The sequence below is a fragment of the Pan paniscus genome, chromosome 2 (genome assembly GCF_029289425.2).
Source record: "Pan paniscus chromosome 2, NHGRI_mPanPan1-v2.0_pri, whole genome shotgun sequence".
NCBI classification, from domain to species: domain Eukaryota; kingdom Metazoa; phylum Chordata; class Mammalia; order Primates; family Hominidae; genus Pan; species Pan paniscus.
Genome location: NC_085926.1, coordinates 129274227 through 129295132, shown reverse-complemented (window position 1 = coordinate 129295132; position 20906 = coordinate 129274227). Strand labels below are relative to the sequence as shown.

Sequence of the window (20906 nt, the reverse complement as noted above, 5' to 3'; positions counted from 1 at the left end):
TTTTCCAAAGCAGATGTTCCATTTTGCATTCCCTCCAGCAGTGTATGACAGTCTTAGCTGCTCCATATCCTTGCCAGACTTAGTATTAAAAAAAAAAAAAAAAAAAAAAACAGCTGGGCGCCGTGGCTCACGCCTGTAATCCCAACACTTTGGGAGGCCGAGGCCAGTGGATCACGAGGGCAGGAGATCAAGACCATCCTGGCCAATATGGTGAAACCCCGTCTCTACTAAAAATACAAAAATAAGCCGGGCATGGCGGCGTGTGCCTGTAGTCCCAGCTACTCGGGAGGCTGAGGCAGGAGAATTGCTTGAACCCAGGAGGTGGAGGCTGCAGTGAGCCAAGATCGTGCCACTGCAGTGACCTGAGATCACGCCACTGCACTCCAGCCTGGGTGACAGAGCAAGACTCCGTTTCAAAAAAAAAAAAAAAGAAAAAAAATTATGCCAAGCACTTGATATCTATTTTTTAATGTTATTTACACAATCATATGAGGTATGCAATATAACTCCTGTTTCACAGTTGAAGAAACTGAGGCACAGATGTTAAGTATCTTAACCACTAAATGGCATTACATGGAGGGGGGGTTCAGATTGATTCTCATTCAGGCTTTGCTCCTAGCTAGCTGTGCAGTCTAGTCACCCAATTCTCTAGGCCACTCACTGTCTTCCTTTATAAATGAAGACATTAACTTCTGGAACAATTTCTAAGCTGATTTTTATTTTTATTTATTTTTATTTATTTATTTTTTTAAATTTTATTATTATTATACTTTAAGTTTTAGGGTACATGTGCACAATGTGCAGGTTAGTTACATATGTATACATGTGCCATGCTGGTGTGCTGCACCCATTAACTCGTCATTTAGCATTAGGTATAGCTCCTAATGCTATCCCTCCCCACTCCCCCCACCCCACAACAGTCCCCAGAGTGTGATGTTCCCCTTCCTGTGTCCATGTGTTCTCATTGTTCAATTCCCACCTATGAGTGAGAACATGCGGTGTTTGGTTTTTTGTCCTTGCGATAGTTTACTGAGAATGATGAGTTCCAATTTCATCCATGTCCCTACAAAGGACATGAACTCATCATTTTTTATGGCTGCATAGTATTCCATGGTGTATATGTGCCACATTTTCTTAATCCAGTCTATCATTATTGGACATTTGGGTGGGTTCCAAGTCTTTGCTATTGTGAATAGTGCTGCAATAAACATACGTGTGCATGTGTCTTTATAGCAGCATGATTTATAGTCCTTTGGGTATATACCCAGTAATGGGATGGCTGGGTCAAATGGTATTTCTAGTTCTAGATGCCTGAAGAATCGCCACACTGACTTCCACAATGGTTGAACTAGTTTACAGTCCCACCAACAGTGTAAAAGTGTTCCTATTTCTCCACATCCTCTCCAGCACCTGTTGTTTCCTGACTTTTTAATGATTGCCATTCTACCTGGTGTGAGATGGTATCTCATTGTGGTTTTGATTTGCATTTCTCTGATGGCCAGTGATGATGAGCATTTTTACATGTGTCTTTTGGCTGCATAAATGTCTTCTTTTGAGAAGTGTCTGTTCATATCCTTCGCCCACTTTTTGATGGGGTTGTTTGTTTTTTTCTTGTAAATTTGTTTGAGTTCATTGTAGATTCTGGATATTAGCCCTTTGTCAGATGAGTAAGTTGCAAAAATTTTCTCCTATTTTGTAGGTTGCCTGTTCACTCTGATGGTAGTTTCTTTTGCTGTGCAGAAGCTCTTTAGTTTAATGAGATCCCATTTGTCAATTTTGGCTTCTGTTGCCATTGCTTTTGGTGTTTTAGACATGAAGTCCTTGCCCATGCCTATGTCCTGAATGGTAATGCCTAGGTTTTCTTCTAGGGTTTTTATGGTTTCAGGTCTAATGTTTAAGTCTTTAATCCATCTTGAATTAATTTTTGTATAAGGTGTAAGGAAGGGATCCAGTTTCAGCTTTCTACATATGGCTAGCCAGTTTCCCCAGCACCATTTATGAAATAGGGAATTCTTTCTCCATTGCTTGTTTTTCTCAGGTTTGTCAAAGATCAGATAGTTGTAGATATGCGGCGTTATTTCTGAGGGCTCTGTTCTGTTCCATTGATCTATATCTCTGTTTTGGTACCAGTACCATGCTGTTTTGGTTACTGTAACCTTGTAGTATAGTTTGAAGTCAGGTAGCGTGATGCCTCCAGCTTTGTTCTTTTGGCTTAGGATTGACTTGGCGATGCGGGCTCTTTTTTGGTTCCATATGAACTTTAAAGTAGTTGTTTCCAATTCTGTGAAGAAAGTCCTTGGTAGCTTGATGGGGATGGCATTGAATCTATAAATTACCTTGGGCAGCATGGCTGTTTTCATGATATTGATTCTTCCTACCCATGAGCATGGAATGTTCTTCCATTTCTTTGTATCCTCTTTTATTTCATTGAGCAGTGGTTTGTAGTTCTCCTTGAAGAGGTCCTTCACATCCCTTGTAAGTTGGATTCCTAGGTATTTTATTCTCTTTGAAGCAATTGTGAATGGGAGTTCACTCATGATTTGGCTCTCTGTTTGTCTGTTATTGATATATAAGAATGCTTGTGATTTTTGCACATTGATTTTGTATCCTGAGACTTTGCTGAAGTTGCTTATCAGCTTAAGGAGATTTTGGGCTGAGACAATGGGGTTTTCTAGAAATACAATCATGTCATCTGCAAACAGGGATAATTTGACTTCCTCTTTTCCTAATTGAATACCCTTTATTTCCTTCTCCTGCCTAATTGCCCTGGCCAGAACCACCAACACTATTTTGAATAGGAGTGGTGAGAGAGGGCATCCCTGGCTTGTGCCAGTTTTCAAAGGGAATGCTTCCAGTTTTTGCCCATTCAGTATGATATTGGCTGTGAGTTTGTCATAGATAGCTCTTATTATTTTGAGATATGTCCCATCAATACCTAATTTATTGAGAGTTTTTAGCATGAAGGTTGTTGAATTTTGTCAAAGGCCTTTTCTGCATCTATTGAGATAATCATGTGGTTTTTGTCTTTGGTTCCATTTATATGCCGGATTACATTTATTGATTTGCATATATTGAACCAGCCTTGCATCCCAGGGATGAAGCCCACTTGATCATGGTGGATAAGCTTTTTGATGTGCTGCTGGATTCGGTTTGCCAGTATTTTATTGAGGATTTTTGCATCAATGTTCATCAAGGATATTGGTCTAAAATTCTCTTTTTTGGTTGTGTCTGTGCCCAGCTTTGGTATCAGGATGATGCTGGCCTCATAAAATGAGTTAGGGAGGATTCCCTCTTTTTCTATTGATTGGAATAGTTTCAGAAGGAATGGTACCAGTTCCTCCTTGTACCTCTGGTAGAATTCAGCTGTGAATCCATCTGGTCCTGGACTCTTTTTGGTTGGTAAGTTATTGATTATTGCCACAATTTCAGAACGTGTTATTGGTCTATTCAGAGATTCAACTTCTTCCTGGTTTAGTCTTGGGAGGGTGTATGGGTCAAGGAATTTATCCATTTCTTCTAGATTTTCTAGTTTATTTGCGTAGAGGTGTTTGTAGTATTCTCTGATGGTAGTTTGTATTTCTGTGGGATCAGTGGTGATATCCCCTTTATCATTTTTTATTGCTTCTATTTGATTCTTCTCCCTTTTTTCTTTATTAATCTTGCTAGCGGTCTATCAATTTTGTTGATCCTTTAAAAAAAAGCAGCTCCTGGATTCATTAATTTTTTGAAGGGTTTTTTGTGTGTCTATTTCCTTCAGTTCTGCTCTGATTTTAGTTATTTCTTGCCTTCTGCTAGCTTTTGAATGTGTTTGCTCTTGCTTTTCTAGTTCTTTTAATTGTGATGTTAGGGTGTCAATTTTGGATCTTTCCTGCTTTCTCTTGTGGGCATTTAGTGCTATAAATTTCCCTCTACACACTGCTTTGAATGTGTCCCAGAGATTCTCGTATGTTGTGTCTTTGTTCTCATTGGTTTCAAAGAACATCTTTATTTCTGCCTTCATTTCATTATGTACCCAGTAGTCATTCAGGAGCAGGTTGTTCTGTTTCCATGTAGTTGAGCGGTTTTGAGTGAGTTTCTTAATCCTGAGTTCTAGTTTGATTGCACTGTGGTCTGAGAGACAGTTGTTATAATTTCTGTTCTTTTACATTTGCTGAGGAGAGCTTTACTTCCAACTATGTGGTCAATTTTGGAATAGGTGTGGTGTGGTGCTGAAAAAAATGTATATTCTGTTGATTTGGGGTGGAGAGTTCTGTAGATGTCTATTAGGTCCACTTGGTGCAGAGCTGAATTCAATTCCTGGGTATCCTTGTTAACTTTCTGTCTCGTTGATCTGTCTAATGTTGACAGATTTTAACAATGGGGTGTTAAAGTCTCCCATTATTATTGTGTGGGAGTCTAAGTCTCTTTGTAGGTCACTCAGGACTTGCTTTATGAATCTGGGTGCTCCTGTATTGGATGCATATATATTTAGGATAGTTAGCTCTTCTTGTTGAATTGATCCCTTTATCATTATGTAATGGCCTTCTTTGTCTCTTTTGATCTTTGTTGGTTTAAAGTCTGTTTTATCAGAGACTAGGATTGCAACCCCTGCCTTCTTTTGTTCTCCATTTGCTTGGTAGATCTTCCTCCATCCTTTTATTTTGAGCCTATGTGTGTCTCAGCACATGAGATGGGTTTCCTGAATACAGCACACTGATGGGTCTTGACTCTTTATCCAGTTTGCCAGTCTGTGTCTTTTAATTGGAGTATTTAGTCCATTTACATTTAAAGTTAATATTGTTATGTGTGAATTTGATCCTGTCATTATGATGTTAGCTGGTTATTTTGCTTATTAGTTGATGCAGTTTCTTCCTAGTCTCGATGGTCTTTACATTTTGGCATGATTTTGCAGTGGCTGGTACTGGTTGTTCCTTTCCATGTTTAGTGCTTCCTTCAGGAGCTCTTTTAGGGCAGGCCTGGTGGTAACAAAATCTCTCAGCATTTGCTTGTCTGTAAAGTATTTTATTTCTCCTTCACTTATGAAGCTTGGTTTGGCTGGATATGAAATTCTGGGTTGAAAATTCTTTTCTTTAAGAATGTTGAATATTGGCCCCCACCCTCTTCTGGCTTGTAGAGTTTCTGCCGAGAGATCTGCTGGTAGTCTGATGGGCTTCCCTTTGTAGGTAACCCGACCTTTCTCTCTGGCTGCCCTTAACACTTTTTCCTTCATTTCAACTTTGGTGAATCTGACAATTATGTGTCTTGGAGTTGCTCTTCTCAAGGAGTATCTTTATGGCGTTCTCTGTATTTCCTGAATCTGAATGTTGGCCTGCCTTGCTAGATTGGGGAAGTTCTCTTGGATAATATCCTGCAGAGTGTTTTCCAACTTGGTTCCATTCTCCCCATCACTTTCAGGTACACCAATGAGACGTAGATTTGGTCTTTTCACATAGTCCCATATTTCTTGGAGGCTTTGTTCGTTTCTTTTTATTCTTTTTTCTCTAAACTTCCCTTCTCTCTTCATTTCATTCATTTCGTCTTCCATCACTGATACCCTTTCTTCCAGTCGATCTCATCGGCTCCTGAGGCTTCTGCATTCTTCACGTAGTTCTTGAGGCTTGGCTTTCAGCTCCATCAGCTTCTTTAAGCACTTCTCTGTATTGGTTATTCTAGTTATACATTCGTCTAAATTTTTTTCAAAGTTTTCAACTTCTTTGCCTTTGGTTTGAATTTCCTCCTGTAGCTCGGAGTAGTTTGATCGTCTGAAGCCTTCTTCTCTCAACTCGTCAAAGTCATTCTCCATCCAGCTTTGTTCTGTTGCTGGTGAGGAACTGCGTTCCTTTGGAGGAGGAGAGGCGCTCTGCTTTTTAGAGTTTCCAGTTTTTCTGCTCTGTTTTTTCCCCATCTTTGTGGTTTTATCTACTTTTGGTCTTTGATGATGGTGATGTACAGATGGGTTTTTGGTGTGGATGTCCTTTCTGTTTGTTAGTTTTCCTTCTAACAGACAGGACTCTCAGCTGCAGGTCTGTTGGAGTTTGCTAGAGGTCCACTCCAGACCCTGTTTGCCTGGGTAACAGCAGCGGTGGCTGCAGAACAGAGGATTTTCGTGAACCGCGAATGCTGCTGTCTGATCGTTCCTCTGGAAGTTTTGTCTCAGAGGAGTACCTGGCCATGTGAGGTGTCAGTGTGCCCCTACTGGGGGGTGCCTCCCAGTTAGGCTGCTCAGGGGTCCGGGGTCAGGGACCCACTTGAGGAGGCAGTCTGCCCTTTCTCAGATCTCCAGCTGCATGCTGGGAGAACCACTGCTCTCTTCAAAGCTGTCAGACCTGGACATTTAATTCTGCAGAGGTTACTGCTTTTTGTTTGTCTGTGCCCTGCCCCCAGAGGTGGAGCCTACAGAGGCAGGCAGGCCTCCTTGAGCTATGGTGGGCTCCACCCAGTTCGAGCTTCCTGGCTGCTTTGTTTACCTAATCAAGCCTCGGCAATGGCGGGCGCCCCTCCCCCAGCCTCGCTGCCGCCTTGCAGTTTGATCTCAGACTGCTGTGCTAGCAATCAGCGAGACTCTGTGGTTGTAGGACCCTCCGAGCCAGTTGTGGGATATAATCTCCTAGTGCGCCGTTTTTTAAGCCCGTCGGAAAAGCGCAGTATTCGGGTGGGAGTGACCCGATTTTCCAGGTGCCGTCTGTCACCCCTTTCTTTGACTAGGAAAGGGAACTCCCTGACCCCTTGCGCTTCCGGAGTGAGGCAATGCCTCGCCCTGCTTCGGCTCGCACACAGTGCGCTGCACCCACTGTCCTGCGCCCACTGTCTGGCACTCCCTAGTGAGATGAACCTGGTACCTCAGATGGAAATGCAGAAATCACCCGTATTCTGTGTCGCTCACGCTGGGAGGTGTAGACCGGAGCTGTTCCTATTCGGCCATCTTGGCTGCCCTCCTTCTGATTTTTAATATCTATTAATTCTTAACAAACTGGAGACATTGCTAATGGTTTAATGGATACGCGGAAGGTCATTATCATCTAATATTCATTACTCAAGCCCCCAAATTTACAAGGATTTTTAAAGCATCAGAACTTAAAAATATCTACTGATAAATGGTTGTGTATAAAATTAGTCCACCCTGAAAACTGCCTCTTTGCTGAATGCTAGTTTCTATCTCTGTCCGTCACACTAAGAGTTCTGTTACCGGTGAGCTGTGACAGGGTAAACACAAAGTGCAAGTGCAAAGTAAACTGACTTCTTTAAAATGGCACTGCAAAACTTGCAGATGCAGGATGTCACATAGTGCATGAATGTGTCCCCCAAGGTTCACGTGTTGGAAACTTAATCCCCATTGCAGCAGTGTTAAGAGGTGGGACCTGTAAGAAATAATTTGGTCTTGAGGGCTCTGCCTTATGAATGGATTAATGCTGTTATTATGGGAGTGGTTAGTTATTGTAGGAGTGGGTTCCTGATAAAAGGATGATTTTGCCCCCCCTCTTCCTTCTCTCTTTTCCCCTCTTTCTTGCCCTTCCGACTTCTGCCATGGGATGATGCAGCAAGATGGCACTTACCAGATGCTGGCACCTTGATATTTGACTTCCCAGCCTCCAGAACTGTGAGAAACAAATTTCTTTTCTTTATAAATTACTCAGATTGTGGTGTTCTGTTACAGCAACACAAAAGGGACTATGTGAAGAAAACCATGTTGGAATCTTGTGCTGTCATTGATAAGAAAGGATCTGAGCATTAGGTCAATTACCAAAAAACTGAAAAATCAGTAACAATGATGACAGACTCTTCAAATAGGATGATTTAAATTTTAGGAAATTGGAAGAAGACTCCAAGAAACTTAACAAGGCCCTCCAATATTTTCCCCAAAATGATCTTCTCTGATTTGACTATGCTTATTCCTCCATATCTCCCTGATCCCTAGACTTCTTCTGTCCTCTATCCACATTCTCTCCCAAGGTGGGTCATCTAGTTTCATGACTTTAAATCCTCCCTTAAACTGTTGGTTCTCAAATATGCACTTGTCACTTCTATCCTAAACTCCAGACTCATGTATTCAGCTACCTACTTGACACTTCTGTGTGGATGTCTAGTAGGTAATAATCTTAGTATTATTGTGCCCTGTCAAATTCCTGCTCTTCCCTCTAAAATATCTTAATACTATTCAGTCTTCCCCATTTCTGTTTATCTCAGTTCCTGCTCAGGTCAAAAACCTCTGAGTTATCTTTGATTCCTCTCTTTCTCTCACATTCTAGTAGTCCAGTTTCTTTCATAATCAGATCAATTAGTAAGCCCTATCAGCTCCATTTTTAAAAAGTAACTAGAATCCCAACACTTCTCACCATTTCCACTACTACTCTGTCTCCCACCTGATTCTTTCAGGAGCCACTCAATTAGTTTCCTGCTTCTACCCTCACTACTCTACAGTCTATTGTCAGCTCAGCAGCCATGGTAAGCCTACTTTCACTTCCCTGCTCAAAACTCTATTGGATTCTTCATCTCAGAGTAAAGGTCTTTTCAGTGGTATACAATATCCAATCATATCTCTCCAGATTGCCTACCTTCCTCCCCTCACTCCCTCCATTCCGGCTGCACTGGCTCCTTGCTCTTCTTTGAACACATTAGGCACATCCTGCTCCAGGACATTTGCACTTGATGTTCCCTCTAACTAGAATGCTCTTTCTCTGGATATTCATATGTTTCTCTCCTCATCACCTTCAAATCTTTTCCCTCATGTCATCTTCTCAGAGAGACATATTCTGACCACCCTCTTTAAACTGTAATCTTTACCGATATTCTGTACTACTTATTCACCATCTCTGCTTTTGTATTTTCTTCTTAGTATTTGCTACTTTCCAGCATGATCTGCTTTTCCCTAATATTTTATGATTTATCAATCACCCATTAGAATATAAGGTCCATGAAAACACGAAAAATATTTTCTTCTTTTTTTTTTTTTTTTGACTGATCCCACTGCCTAGAACAGTGCTTGGTGAATAGTAATTACTCAATAAATATTTGTTGGATGAATGAGTAGCTGTCTTGAAAGTCAAATAGGAAGGAATATGGTGATGTCATACAATTTTATTTAAAAATATATGCATCCCTAGTATTCTAAGAATTAGCACATAGTAAAATTATAGCCTAATTTTATAAACTCTAAAATCACTTTTATGGTTTTTAGCTGCTGTTTTTCAAGATAAAACTCCAAACAAGTACAGTTTTCAGTATTTCTTATGATATATTCATCATTATTTCAAATGAATTGGCTTTATGGGGCCTGCACAATCATCTGTAGATAAAAATGACCTCTTATATTTCTGGGTGACTAGACACAAGCCTTAATTAATTTTTAAAAAGGAATTCTATGCAGAAGGGACAGTGTTTCTGCCTGTCTTCTTTCACACTTTGCACACCCAGGCCATCTGGAGTGAAACTGAAGTCTGCCCAGAGCTGCTGGAAGCCCCAGCTGCCCTGCTGCCCACGGAGTCCTCTGAGGACGACTCCAGAGTCCCTCAACTCCTTGGAGGAGATAAGCAGCCAACACAGTGTTGTTCAGCAGATGCCACCGTCTGCCATGTAAGTTAAATAAGGCAGACAGCAGCAGCTAAGGAGATTTTAGCCTCCTGTTCTAAACAGTATTTTAGCTTAACAGCAGAAAACGTTTAACATGTTCCCCCCCTCCTAGAAAAACAAGCAATTTATCTTCAGGGAGAGGGAGAAAAAGCACTTTCCACCATTCTGATGGGTCATCAAGTTTAAAAGCTCTCTTATCCCTAAACCTTTAGAGAAACTAACAGAAAGTATGTTTCCCTTTCCCTGGAGCTTATTTACCTTGCAAATCGTTTGTCTGCCTGGAAGTGCTACAATAATGGCTACATATATATTTTTGTTTCCAGATTCATTAATGATGTCAGAAGTGTAAAACTAAAGGCAGAAGACTGTGGTTTTCAAGATTGCTCCCCAACTAGGCTTGGCGACCCATGAAGGCAGAGGACCTTTCTGAGTTATCTTTGTACCCTGCATAGTCCTGGCACAAAATAGCACCTAAGTCATTCATTTAGCAAATTTTTTAAAACAATATTCCTGTCATGACACATTCAGCAATTATTTATTTATTTATATTATTTTTAGAAACAGGGTCTTGCTCTGTCACCCTGGCTGGAGTGCAGTGGTGCAATCATAGCTGCAACCTCGACCTCCCAGGCTTAAGTGATCCTCCCACCTCAGTCTGTAGAATAGCTGGGACTACAGGAATACACCACCACAACCCAGCTCATTAAAAAAAAAAATTCTGTAGAGACAAGGGTGTCTTGCTATGTTTCCCAGGCTGGTCTCAAACTCCTAGCCTCAAGCAATCTTCTCATGCTGGCCCCCCAAATCACTAGAAGTACAGGCATGAGGCACCATGCTTGGCTATAAGCACATTTTTAATGAGCACTTAGTATGTGCCACATGCTGCAGATGTAGCCACAAGCCTCTGACCTCACAGACCTCATATTAAACAAGTAAACAAGGTAATTTTAGATTTTTTTCAGTGCTACAAAATAAAAACAGGGAAATAGGAGAGAGAGTAGAGAACAGGACTTTGAGAAGAAAGTCTGGAATCCCCAAGAAGGTGGGTGTCAGAAAAGAGATTTGGCACAGACCCCGCCCCCCTTTTTTTTTTTTTTTTTTTTACCACCAGGCCCTGGAATTTGAACCACCATCTTCTGGAATTTGAATCACCATCTTCTGGACTGACTCAAATGCAGAGGAAGCCAGGCCTGCTGCTAACATTTCTGAGAGGCGGCAAGAGTATAAATGGAGATCCACATATGTATAAATAAAGAGTGTGAATCAAGCTAACAAACTGTTTAATAAAATATGATCTACCCTCTTAGCTTGACAAATCAACTTTTCAAACACCTGGAAGAACAAGTTTGCACTCAGGATTCTCAGACTCCTCAGAGTTCTGCACTGGGATGTGGAAGGGCTGTGCAAGCCAGCCCTTGGGTCCCTGATCCCTGTCTCCTGGCCTGTGCCCGTCTCTTCTCAGCCTGGCTCCAACTCCCATTGAGAGGAAGTTCTTGTACACATATGATACTGCAGCCCCTATGTCTAATATTTATCCATACCTTCTGCAAACAGCCACTGTGTGACCACCCTTGGGCTTCCCAGGGGTCTGCAAACTGACAATACAGACAAAGGGAACCAAGGCAGAGGCTCACAGACTGTAGAAATGGGCTTGGGGCCATTTGGGCCGAGACTTGTGGAATCCCAGGTAAGCAGGGCATCTTAGTTTGCTCGTGCTGCTTAAATACTATGGAAGAGGTAATTTATAAATATTAGAATTTATTTCTCAGAGTTCTGGAGGCTGGGAAGTCCAAGGTCCAGGTCAGGGTGCTAGCAGATTTGCTGTCTGGTGGGAGCTGCTCCCTCTGCTTCCAAGATGGCACTTCTTTGCTGTGTCCTCTGGAGGGGAAGAAAGCTTAGACGGGCAAAAGGGGGCAATTATCTCTCTGAGACCTCTTTTGTAAAGGTATTAATCCATTCCTGAGGGCTCTGCCCTCATGACTTAATCACTTTCCCAAAATCTCATCTCTTAATACTACCTCAATGAAGATTAAGTTTCCATATGAATTTTGAAGGGGTCACATTCAAGCCACAGCACAGAGCATGACCTAGCAGAGGAGATGCAAGCTCTGGGTGTGTAAGTCCCCTTTGCTCCATGGACTTCTTGCTTCATGGGAAGGGATGTGGCTGGAGGGTACCCCTCTACAGCACAGGGCCCAGAGCACCCCTCTTGCCTTGGGTTTAGGGATAGTATAGGTGGTGGTGGTGACGCTACTTTTGCTCATTAAGAAAAGCCTCTTTGAGGGGTGGGACCGAGAATGTCATTTGAATGGAAACTTGAATCATAAAGATGAGTCATACAAGCCAAGACTTGGGAGAAGGGCATTCCTAAATGAGAGAAGAGGATATGCCCAGCTCTCATAAGCTCTAAAGAAGAGTCACCAACTGTGGTGGGTGGAGCCTAATTAAGAGGAGAAGAATGGTAAGAGACAAGGTGAGATGGTCAGGCAGGAGCAGGGAGCCTGGAGGTCAGGTAAGGGGGCTTGACTTTGCCATGGGTGCAATGGGAAGCCTCTGGAGGGTTGATATGATTTGAATTCTGTTACAGCACGATCACTCTGGGTGCTGTGTGAAATGGATGAATAGCAAGGAGCTGCAGCCAAGAGCAAATCAACAGAAGCACCACTCAAAATGCCTCAGTACCCATTACATAAGGATTCTTGTGATTAATTCTTCCCCAAAATTTAGAGCCAAGAAAAATCCAGCTCTCCTACTGAGAGTTGTAGATTAGAGCTTCTGTTTCTAATCTACAAACAAATGTGTGCAATGTCTTTTCATGACAATTCCAACTTTATCATAAGGTTGTCTACTAAGAAACTAGCAGGCAGGTTTCTCTTGTCTAGACCACCTGAAAGCTCATAGCTGAGTTTGCACTTATTTGCAGAGTAAACTGCTCATTTATCAATCTGTCATCCAATCACAACTTTTTAGCTAACTACCTATATGTTTTCATAAACTTTTCTCACACAGTATAAATTTTAAATAAATAACTAGCAATTAAGTAGTAACAACTCGAGACTGGTATCTGACTAGTGGTTCTTTCACCAGTGTGTACACTGGAAGTTTTGTTTTGTTTTTTGATGTTTGTACATTGTAATTGCAGGACAGGTAGTAAGAAGATTTCAAATTCACATTAGCTTTGCTACCACTAAATTATGGTGACTGTTTCTAATTTGCAAACAAATGTATGCAATCTCTTTTTATGATTATCCCGACTTTATCATAAGGTTGTTATATTTTAAGACATATGAAAAGGTATAAAGTATAATACAGTGAATACATATATATCTAACTCCCAGTTTAAGAAATAAAACATTAGCAAATACAGCTGAAGTTCCATGAATTCCCCTCCCAAATCATACTCCCTTCCCACCCGCAGAGGGAACCTCTATTCTGAGCCTGGTGTTTATCACCACCAAGAATTAAAAAAATACTTTTACTATATATACACAAGTATGTACCCCTTAGAAATGAGTAGTAGTACTGTTCTGTGTGTCTTTAAGTAAATGGTATAAGTTTTTTCTTGTTTTTGCTCAAAATTGTTGATATTTATGCCCTTTGATTCTATAGCTGATTGACTTTCACTGTGAGTCATTCCATCATTATTTCTGTATTCATTCTCCTGCTGAAGTACATTTCAGGTTGTTGCTATTCCTCTGCTGATCCCCCTCCCCCAACACACATGATTTGTTAATAAATCTGCTGGAACATTCTTGCATACATCTCCTTGGATGTGTTGTATCATAAACCACAAAATATACTGAGCTTTTCAGACAGAGGTTCTACATTAAGTCATTATTTTCAGATTGATTTACCATTGCTCATATTCAATCCTTTAGAATGGCCTCAAGAGGATATTTTATAATATTGGAGCACAATCCAGAGAGGGACAGAGTAATCTTAAAAATCAGAATTATAGAATTTTTTTTAAATCCCTGTAAGGTACCAAGGAGCTCACCTAATCGAACACCTTCATTTTATGGACAAGAAAACCAATGCTCAGAGGGGGAAGGAGTTGTCTAGTAGTGAGCACTGGGCTATCGGGGGAAGCAGATACCTTCATTGAGCCTCCACTGTGATGGACATGTGTACAAACCATAAAAATAAACCCCTTGCTTTCCCTTCTGTTCTCTAAGCCTCACTAAACAATGTGCCATGAAACATAGCCCACTTGATGAAGTCCTTCCTGAATGAATTACAATTGTGCTTCCTTTATCAATTCAAGCCACACTTTTTTTCATTTTTGAAGAGTCAATTTCACCACAGCTTTACTGAAGTAGAAGCAAAGATCAGAAGATAAAATAGATTTCTTTACCAAGCATAACTAGAATAACTAGATTTACAAAGGACGATTTTTTAAAAATCAAAAAGGAGAAAATAGAGCATAAAGTTGGAAGAATTTCTCAGAGCAAGGATGACTTCCCATGACTGGGAAACTATTCAGCTTCCTTAGTTAAGAGTGAATTTTTAAATCTGCATTTCATTTGGTGAGTTTCAACAAGGACTCTTTCCTTGACCAAACCTTAATCATGTTCCTCTGAGGCCTCTTCTTGACTAGGCCTGGTCCTGGCCTGCAGAGCCCAGCTCAGCAAGAATCCCCTGACCCTTAATACCTAACCAAATCCTCTTAGTAATTTCCTATCCACTGACCCCTTCGCCATGCCCATTGGCCATAAATCCCCAGCTGTCCCTGCTGCAACCAGAGTCAAGATTAATCTCTCCCCTGCTACAGTAGTCTTGAATAAAGCCTTCCTTGCCTGTTTAATTATGTTTCATGCTTTTTTTCTTCAACAGATTCACCTCCCAATACCAAACTGTCACTGAGTCCTTCATCCCAAACTGCCTGTAATTAGGATGGCCATGTGTAGCCGTTTACTGAGACAGTCCCAGTGCATGCCTGACACAGAAGCACAATAACCAATGGCTGCCCAATCTACTCTCAAAAGTGCCTTGGTTTGCACAATAAATTGTCTTCACACACATGAGGTGTGAAATTTACTGGCTAGAGACACTCATTAAGAAGAGGACTTTAAAAATGGTGCTACAGCAATATACACAGAACAAAAGAGAGCAAATTCATGAAACTAGAACACTCCCTTTTTCATAGTGCCTCCAGAGGCATAGTTACATTTGATTTGTATCATATTCTATCCAAGTTAAGTGTTTCACCATAAATAAAAATTGATTTTCACGAATTTCTCATTCAAACATATTCATACAATGCCTTTATTATGCCTCTCCTTTGGCAACTACAAATGGGTTTATTATAGAACACTGGCCGGAAATGTGACATGCATTCCAGAAAGAGAGGAAGATGGGGGAAGGAGACAGGTAGAAAGGAGATAGATAGAAAGAGACCAGGAAGGCCAATGTGGTATAGGCTTCAGGAAAAACAGCTGAGATTGGGAAATCGATACCTCATTTTACAGAAATTGCATTAAATGACTGAAATGAATTTGCAAAACAATAATTGAGGCTGACACCTGCTCTTGACAGAAGGGATGAATCAAGACTGAGCTGTGCTTTAGCACCTGCTGTGGGGAGAAAGAACAAGAGGGGAACTGCTAAAGCTTTTTGCCTAGAAATGCTGAGTTTTTTAATTGCTTTCTGAAGCCAAAAGAGAACATTCCTCGTTAAGGTAGGGTTTGCTGAGTGATTTTTGAGCAATGGTTTGTTTGTCCTAGCTACTTCCACGTATTTGAAAACATTTGCAAGAGACCCTTATTCTGCAGAGCTTCCTTAGGTCTGATGGAATGAGATGAGAATAACAACTGCACACTCAGTGAGTAGGATCTCAGGCATGGGCTTTCAGACATAAGATGTGATGCAGGGAAGAAGGGAACAAGTTAGATCATATAATCTCCAAAGTTTCCTCTAACTGGAAAGTCTAAGGTTCTGCCATTCAGTGGACTCTCTACATGGGTTTGTTAATCCCATTTTACAGAAGGAAAGATTCAAACAAGGAGAGAGCAAGGACAATGAAGGGGAGCGGGGGCCTCTTCATCAGTGCTCAGTATGTGACCCACAGGGTCAGACTGACAATTTAGAAAAGAGGAGCCAAGGCCATCACAAGGATGCTCCGCTGAAGCCTCAAGGAAACGTGATCCCACCAGCAGCATTGCATCACATGTGAGCTGCTTAGACATGCAGAATCTCTCACCCCTCCTCAGACCTACTAATCACAATCTGCATTTAATGAGACCCCAAGTTCTTCATATACACATTACAGTTCGAGAAACACAGGCTCTGGTTTGCATTTCTCTGATGATTAGTGATGTTGAGCAGTGATTACATTTATAGTAGCAAGACTCTAGAAAGTAGTTACAACTATGAACTAGCTTTTAAAAAATATAATTTCAACTTTATTTTAGATTCGGGGGCATGCATACATGTGCAGGTTTGTTACATGGGTATACTGTATATTGTGTGATGCTGAGGTTTGGGATATGAATGACCCGATCACCCAGATAGCAAGCATAGTACTCAATAGTTTTTCAACACTTTCCCCTTCTCTTCCTCCCTCCTCTAGTGGTCTTCATTGCCTATAAGTGACAACATGTGGTATCTGGTTTCTGTTCCTACAATAATTTGCTTAGAATAATGGTGTCCAGCTGCATCCCTGTTGCTGCAAAGGACATGATTACATTCTTTTTTATGGCTGCAGCATATTCCATGGTGTATATGTACCACATTTTCTTTATCCAGTCCCCCATTGATGAGCACCTAGGTTGATTCCATGTCTTTGCTATTGTGAATAGTGCTGCGATGAACATACATGTGCATGTGTCTTTTTGGTTGAACACTTTGTTTTCTTTTAGATATATACTCAGTAATGGGATTGCTAGGTCAAATGGTATTCCTGTTTTAAATTCTTTAAGAAATCTCCAAGCTGCTTTCCACAGTGGCTGAACTAATTTACATTCCCACCAACAGTGTATAAACCTTAGCTTTTCTCTGCAGCCTCACTAGCATCTGTTGTTTTTTGATTTTTTGATAATAGCCATTCTGACTGATGTGAGATGGTATCTCATTGTGGTTTTGATTTCCATTTCTCTGATATTTAGTGATGTTGAGCATGTTTTCATGTTTCTTGGCCACTTGTATGTCTTCTTTTCAGAGGTGTCCATGTCTTGCCCATTTTTTAAATGGGGTTATTTGGTTTTTTGCTTAATTATTTAAGTTCCTTAAAGATTCTGGATACTAGACCTTTATTACATAGTTTGCAAATATTTTCTCCCATTCTGTAGGTCGTCTGTTTACTCTGTTGATAGTTTCTTTGGCTGTGCAGAAGCTTTTTCATTTAATTAGGTTCCACTTGTCAATTTTTGCTTGTGTTGGAATTGCTTTTGAGAACTTATTCATATATTATTTCCCAAGGCTGATGTCCAGAATGGTGTTTCCTAGGTTTTCTTCTAGAATTCTTACAGTTTGAGGTCTTACATTTAAATCTTTAATCCATCTTTAGTTAATTTTTATATATGGTAAAAGGTAGGGATCCTGTTTTATTCTTCTGCCTATGGCTAGCCAGCTATCCCAGCACCATTTATTGAATAGGGAGTCCTTTCCCCATTGCTTATTTTTGGAAGACTTTGTCAAAAATTAGACAGCTGTAGGTGTGAGGCTTATTTCTGGGTTCTCTATTCTGTTCCATTGGTCTATGTGTCTGTTTTTGTACCAGTATCATGCTGTTTTGGTTACTGTAGCCTTATAATACAGTTTGAAGCCGGGTAATGTGATGTGATGCCTCCAGTTTTGTTCTTTTTGCTTAGGATTGCTTTGGCTATTTGGGCTCTTTTTTAGTTCAATGTGAATTTTATAATAGTTTTTTCCTAATTTTGTGAAAAAATTCTGTTGGTCATTTGATAGCAATAGCATTGAATCTGTAGATTGCTTTGGGTAGTATTGCCATTTTAACAATATTGATTCTCCCAATTCATGAATATGGAATGTTTTTGTATTTGTTTGTGTCATCTATGATTTCTTAGCAGTGTTTTGTAGTTCTCTCTGTAGAGATATTTCACCTCCTCTGTTAGATATATTCCCAGGTATTTTATTTTTTGTCTCGCTATTGTAAATGGGATTGCCTTATGAACTAGCATTGACATAGAATTCTGACATTCTTATAGGATCAGGCCAGCTTTCTAAGCTGGGAGGCATTGTTTCCCATACAGCATCCTCTACTGAAATACTAAGCTTTCTTTTTTACAATATGAGTTTAAATCTGGTAAAGGTACTGTAGAAGGAGTTACCATCAATTTCAGGCTACAGCTGTCTTTCCTTCTCTCTCTCTCTCTCTCCCTCCTCTTCCCCATCTCTGGAGGACAGATTTGCATTAATAATAGTTTTGATTTTTAACACATTGTTAGTATTAATTAGTCTACTGTTCTATGTCTTAAGAGGAGAACACCAGCCTTGCATGAGATGGAGATTATGAATCACAGTTTGTTTGGTAGTTTGCTGGATCTCCTAGTCCACATTTACTCCTGACTTCTAATTCTGCATTGGCTAGAATTTTCTTTGCTTAACTAAGCAGGAAACTATTTTCTCTTTAATTTGGGTACTACTACATTCTAATTTTATTTTACTGATGATCTGACTAGAAAGTGACAACCAAGCATAAACCTGTGTTAATAATTTAATTTTTCTTTTATTTTCTTTGTATCTGGGGAAGGTACTGCAGAAATTATTTGTTGTAAGACAGTTTTGATAAGATCTAACATATGGGCAATTCTGGGGAAGAAAAAAAAGAATTAAATCACAGGTTTTATGTTGAGCTATATGGAATTGCCATTTTTACAGGTTAAAAACAAGTCAAATATGGGCAATTTCATATAGTTCAGATTAATTAGAATATTTTAGTTTAGAATTTCTTGACAAGAAATATTGAAAAAATAGAAAGTGCTATTTCTGGAGGCTGCATTGTTTATTTTACTTGGAGACTTGTTTTTGTGAAATTAAAAAAAAAATGTTTTCAGAGGCTAGATAACCATCTTTGTATTCTAAGCCACCATAAAGAATAGTGTATTAGAAAGTAAGGTTCAGTTATAGATTCAGGATGAATGTATGTGTCCTTGAAGGAGATTTATTTTTTGCATGTGTGAAAGAAAGGTAGATATAAATGGTGCTAGACTTTGACACCAAAAACTAGGGCAAGTTTCTTTTCTACTTCCTTGTCACAGTCAGGTAAACTCTGATAGGAGTAAGAAGAGAAGATATTTCCCCTACAGACCCACCACCAAGTTACCACCACTCTAGTTGGAAGGTGGCAGAGTATTTGAATATTTCAAAGCAAAGTAGTCCCTTTTTGGTTAATTATTACAATCATACTATAAGCATGCTGAGTCTCCTTGGCACTCTGGGCATAATTCTATGACAGCCTGAACTGCATCACAGTGTAATTGTGTGTTTCAATGTCTGTTTTTCCCATACCAGCCCAATATCACACTTTGAGTAGTAAAGTAGGAATCATGCTTATTTGTAATGATGTGCCTAGTGAGTGCCAAGGGAGCTTAGCACACAGTAGGCATTAATAAGTATTTTCTTTCAAATGTAAAAGTTTGTTAAATAAATGACTTTTAATAACAAGTCACATTAGAAAAAATTGAAGATTATATTAAAAATCTTTGTGGAGTATGGAAATCAATTTGGCAATAAGTAAGAATCCTGTGAACTAGCAATTATAATAAAAGGTCACATCTATGAACTAGTAATTACAAGATATTTATCTTAGTCTGAAATTTGAAAATAGCATTAGGTAAAAAAAAGTTTATGTCAAATATATGAGTTATAAAACTGAAAACAACCCAAAAACCCAAGAGTACAATATTATATTATAGAGAAATTAATGATGTTTTTGGAATATTTAATAATATTGGAAAATGCTCAAGAAAGGTGGGTCAAAAATAAAAAATGATATTAATGTCCTGCTTACATTAGTTCAGTTAGCATTACATGACCAGAATGTCCTAAGTTATTCAAATTTCTACCAAAATAGTTTTTTTAATGGCTATAGAATATGCCATTGGATATAAATATTATAAATTATCAACTGTTTTATAAATATATATATATACACACATGTACATACACATACTAAACAATGACATATGGATGAGATCATATTATGCCTATTGTTCTGCATCTTCCTTTTCTCGGTTAACAATATACTCTAGAGAGCTCACCACACAAGCGTGTGCAGATCTTTCTCACTTCTTTTTAATGCCAGGACAGTATGCCTTTGCAGAGATATATGTTGACTTTCCAAAACAACTCTTATTGATACTTTTAGGCTATTTATAGCTTTTTGTTATTAAAAAATTCTGTAAGTATATACCTTTGATATATGTTTTTGTGTATTTATACAAGTATTTATATAGCATAAATTCTGAAATTTGCTGAATTAAAGAGAATTTTCACTTAAAAAATTTGAACAGACGTTGCCAAATTGCTCTCCAAATTATCACACTAATTAACATTCTCTTCTGTATGAAAGTAACTGCTTCATTTTAAAATGGAAATAATGAATGGGATATATTCGTGTTTATGTATTTGTTTGGGATTGAAATAGAGCTCAAGAACTCCAATGATACTATGGCACAACTGAAGTAGGTTTTTCTCCCTCCTTCCCTATCTCCCTTCCCACCTCTTCTTCCTCTTCACTTTCCTTCAATTTTTCTTTCCTTACTTCCCTCTTTCCCCTCTTCCTCCTTTCTTTGCCATCATTCTACCTTAGTATTTTATCTAATGGGAGAAGAGATAGAGGAAAAATTAGACTGAAGGACAGTGAAGAATCTGAAGAAAGCAGGAAATGGGATTAAGTTGGAAGCAGACTGTTGGGAATACATGGAAATCTGCAGAGTGGAGCAAGTCAGACATACTGAGGAGGACAGTTTGGATATGATTTTCTCATCCAGGGAACTTGTTTAAAAATGAGGTCTGCAGTAGGGCCTAAGATTCTGCATTTCTTTCTCTCGTTCCCTCCCCTCCCCCTCTCCTTCCCCTCCCATCCCCCTCCCTCCCTCCCCCTCTCCCTTCCCCTCCCTCCCCCTCCCCCTTCCCCTCCCTCCCCCTCCCCCTCCCCCTCTCCTCTCCTCGTCCTTCTCTCCTTCTCCTCCTCCTTCTCTCCTCCTCCTCCTCCTCCTTCTCCTCCTCCTTCTTCTTCTTGGGTGGGGGTAGAGACAGGGGTTTCACTATGTCACCCAAGGGTTTCACTGTGTCACCCAGACTGGTCTTGAATTCCTGGCCCCAAGCAATTCTCCCGTCTCAGCCTCCCAAAGTGCTAGGATTACAAGCATGAGCCACCACAGCTGGTCAGATTCTGC

The 20906-nt window shown here is 39.9% G+C and overlaps 2 protein-coding genes across 47 annotated transcripts in view; one reads left to right on the top strand and one right to left on the bottom strand.

The window, feature by feature from the left end:
• Positions 1-20906, bottom strand: part of NEK11 (NIMA related kinase 11) — a 328327-nt gene that overhangs the window by 16661 nt on the left and 290760 nt on the right. The window lies entirely within an intron of this gene.
• The window catches only part of LOC129397445 (uncharacterized), a 62565-nt gene that overhangs the window by 23454 nt on the left and 18205 nt on the right, over positions 1-20906 (top strand). The window contains exons 2-4 of one of the 6 annotated variants that reach the window (XR_008955403.2): positions 7518-7576; positions 9391-9549; positions 10658-13307. The exons of 1 other annotated variant lie outside the window; for it this stretch is intronic. The gene's annotated coding sequence lies outside the window, so the exon portion shown is untranslated. Of the gene's footprint in view, positions 1-7517; positions 9550-10657; positions 13308-20906 lie in introns of those variants that run through there. 4 more of the 6 variants (XR_008624886.3, XR_010111650.1, XR_008955402.2 and 1 more) reach the window with 4 other exon arrangements.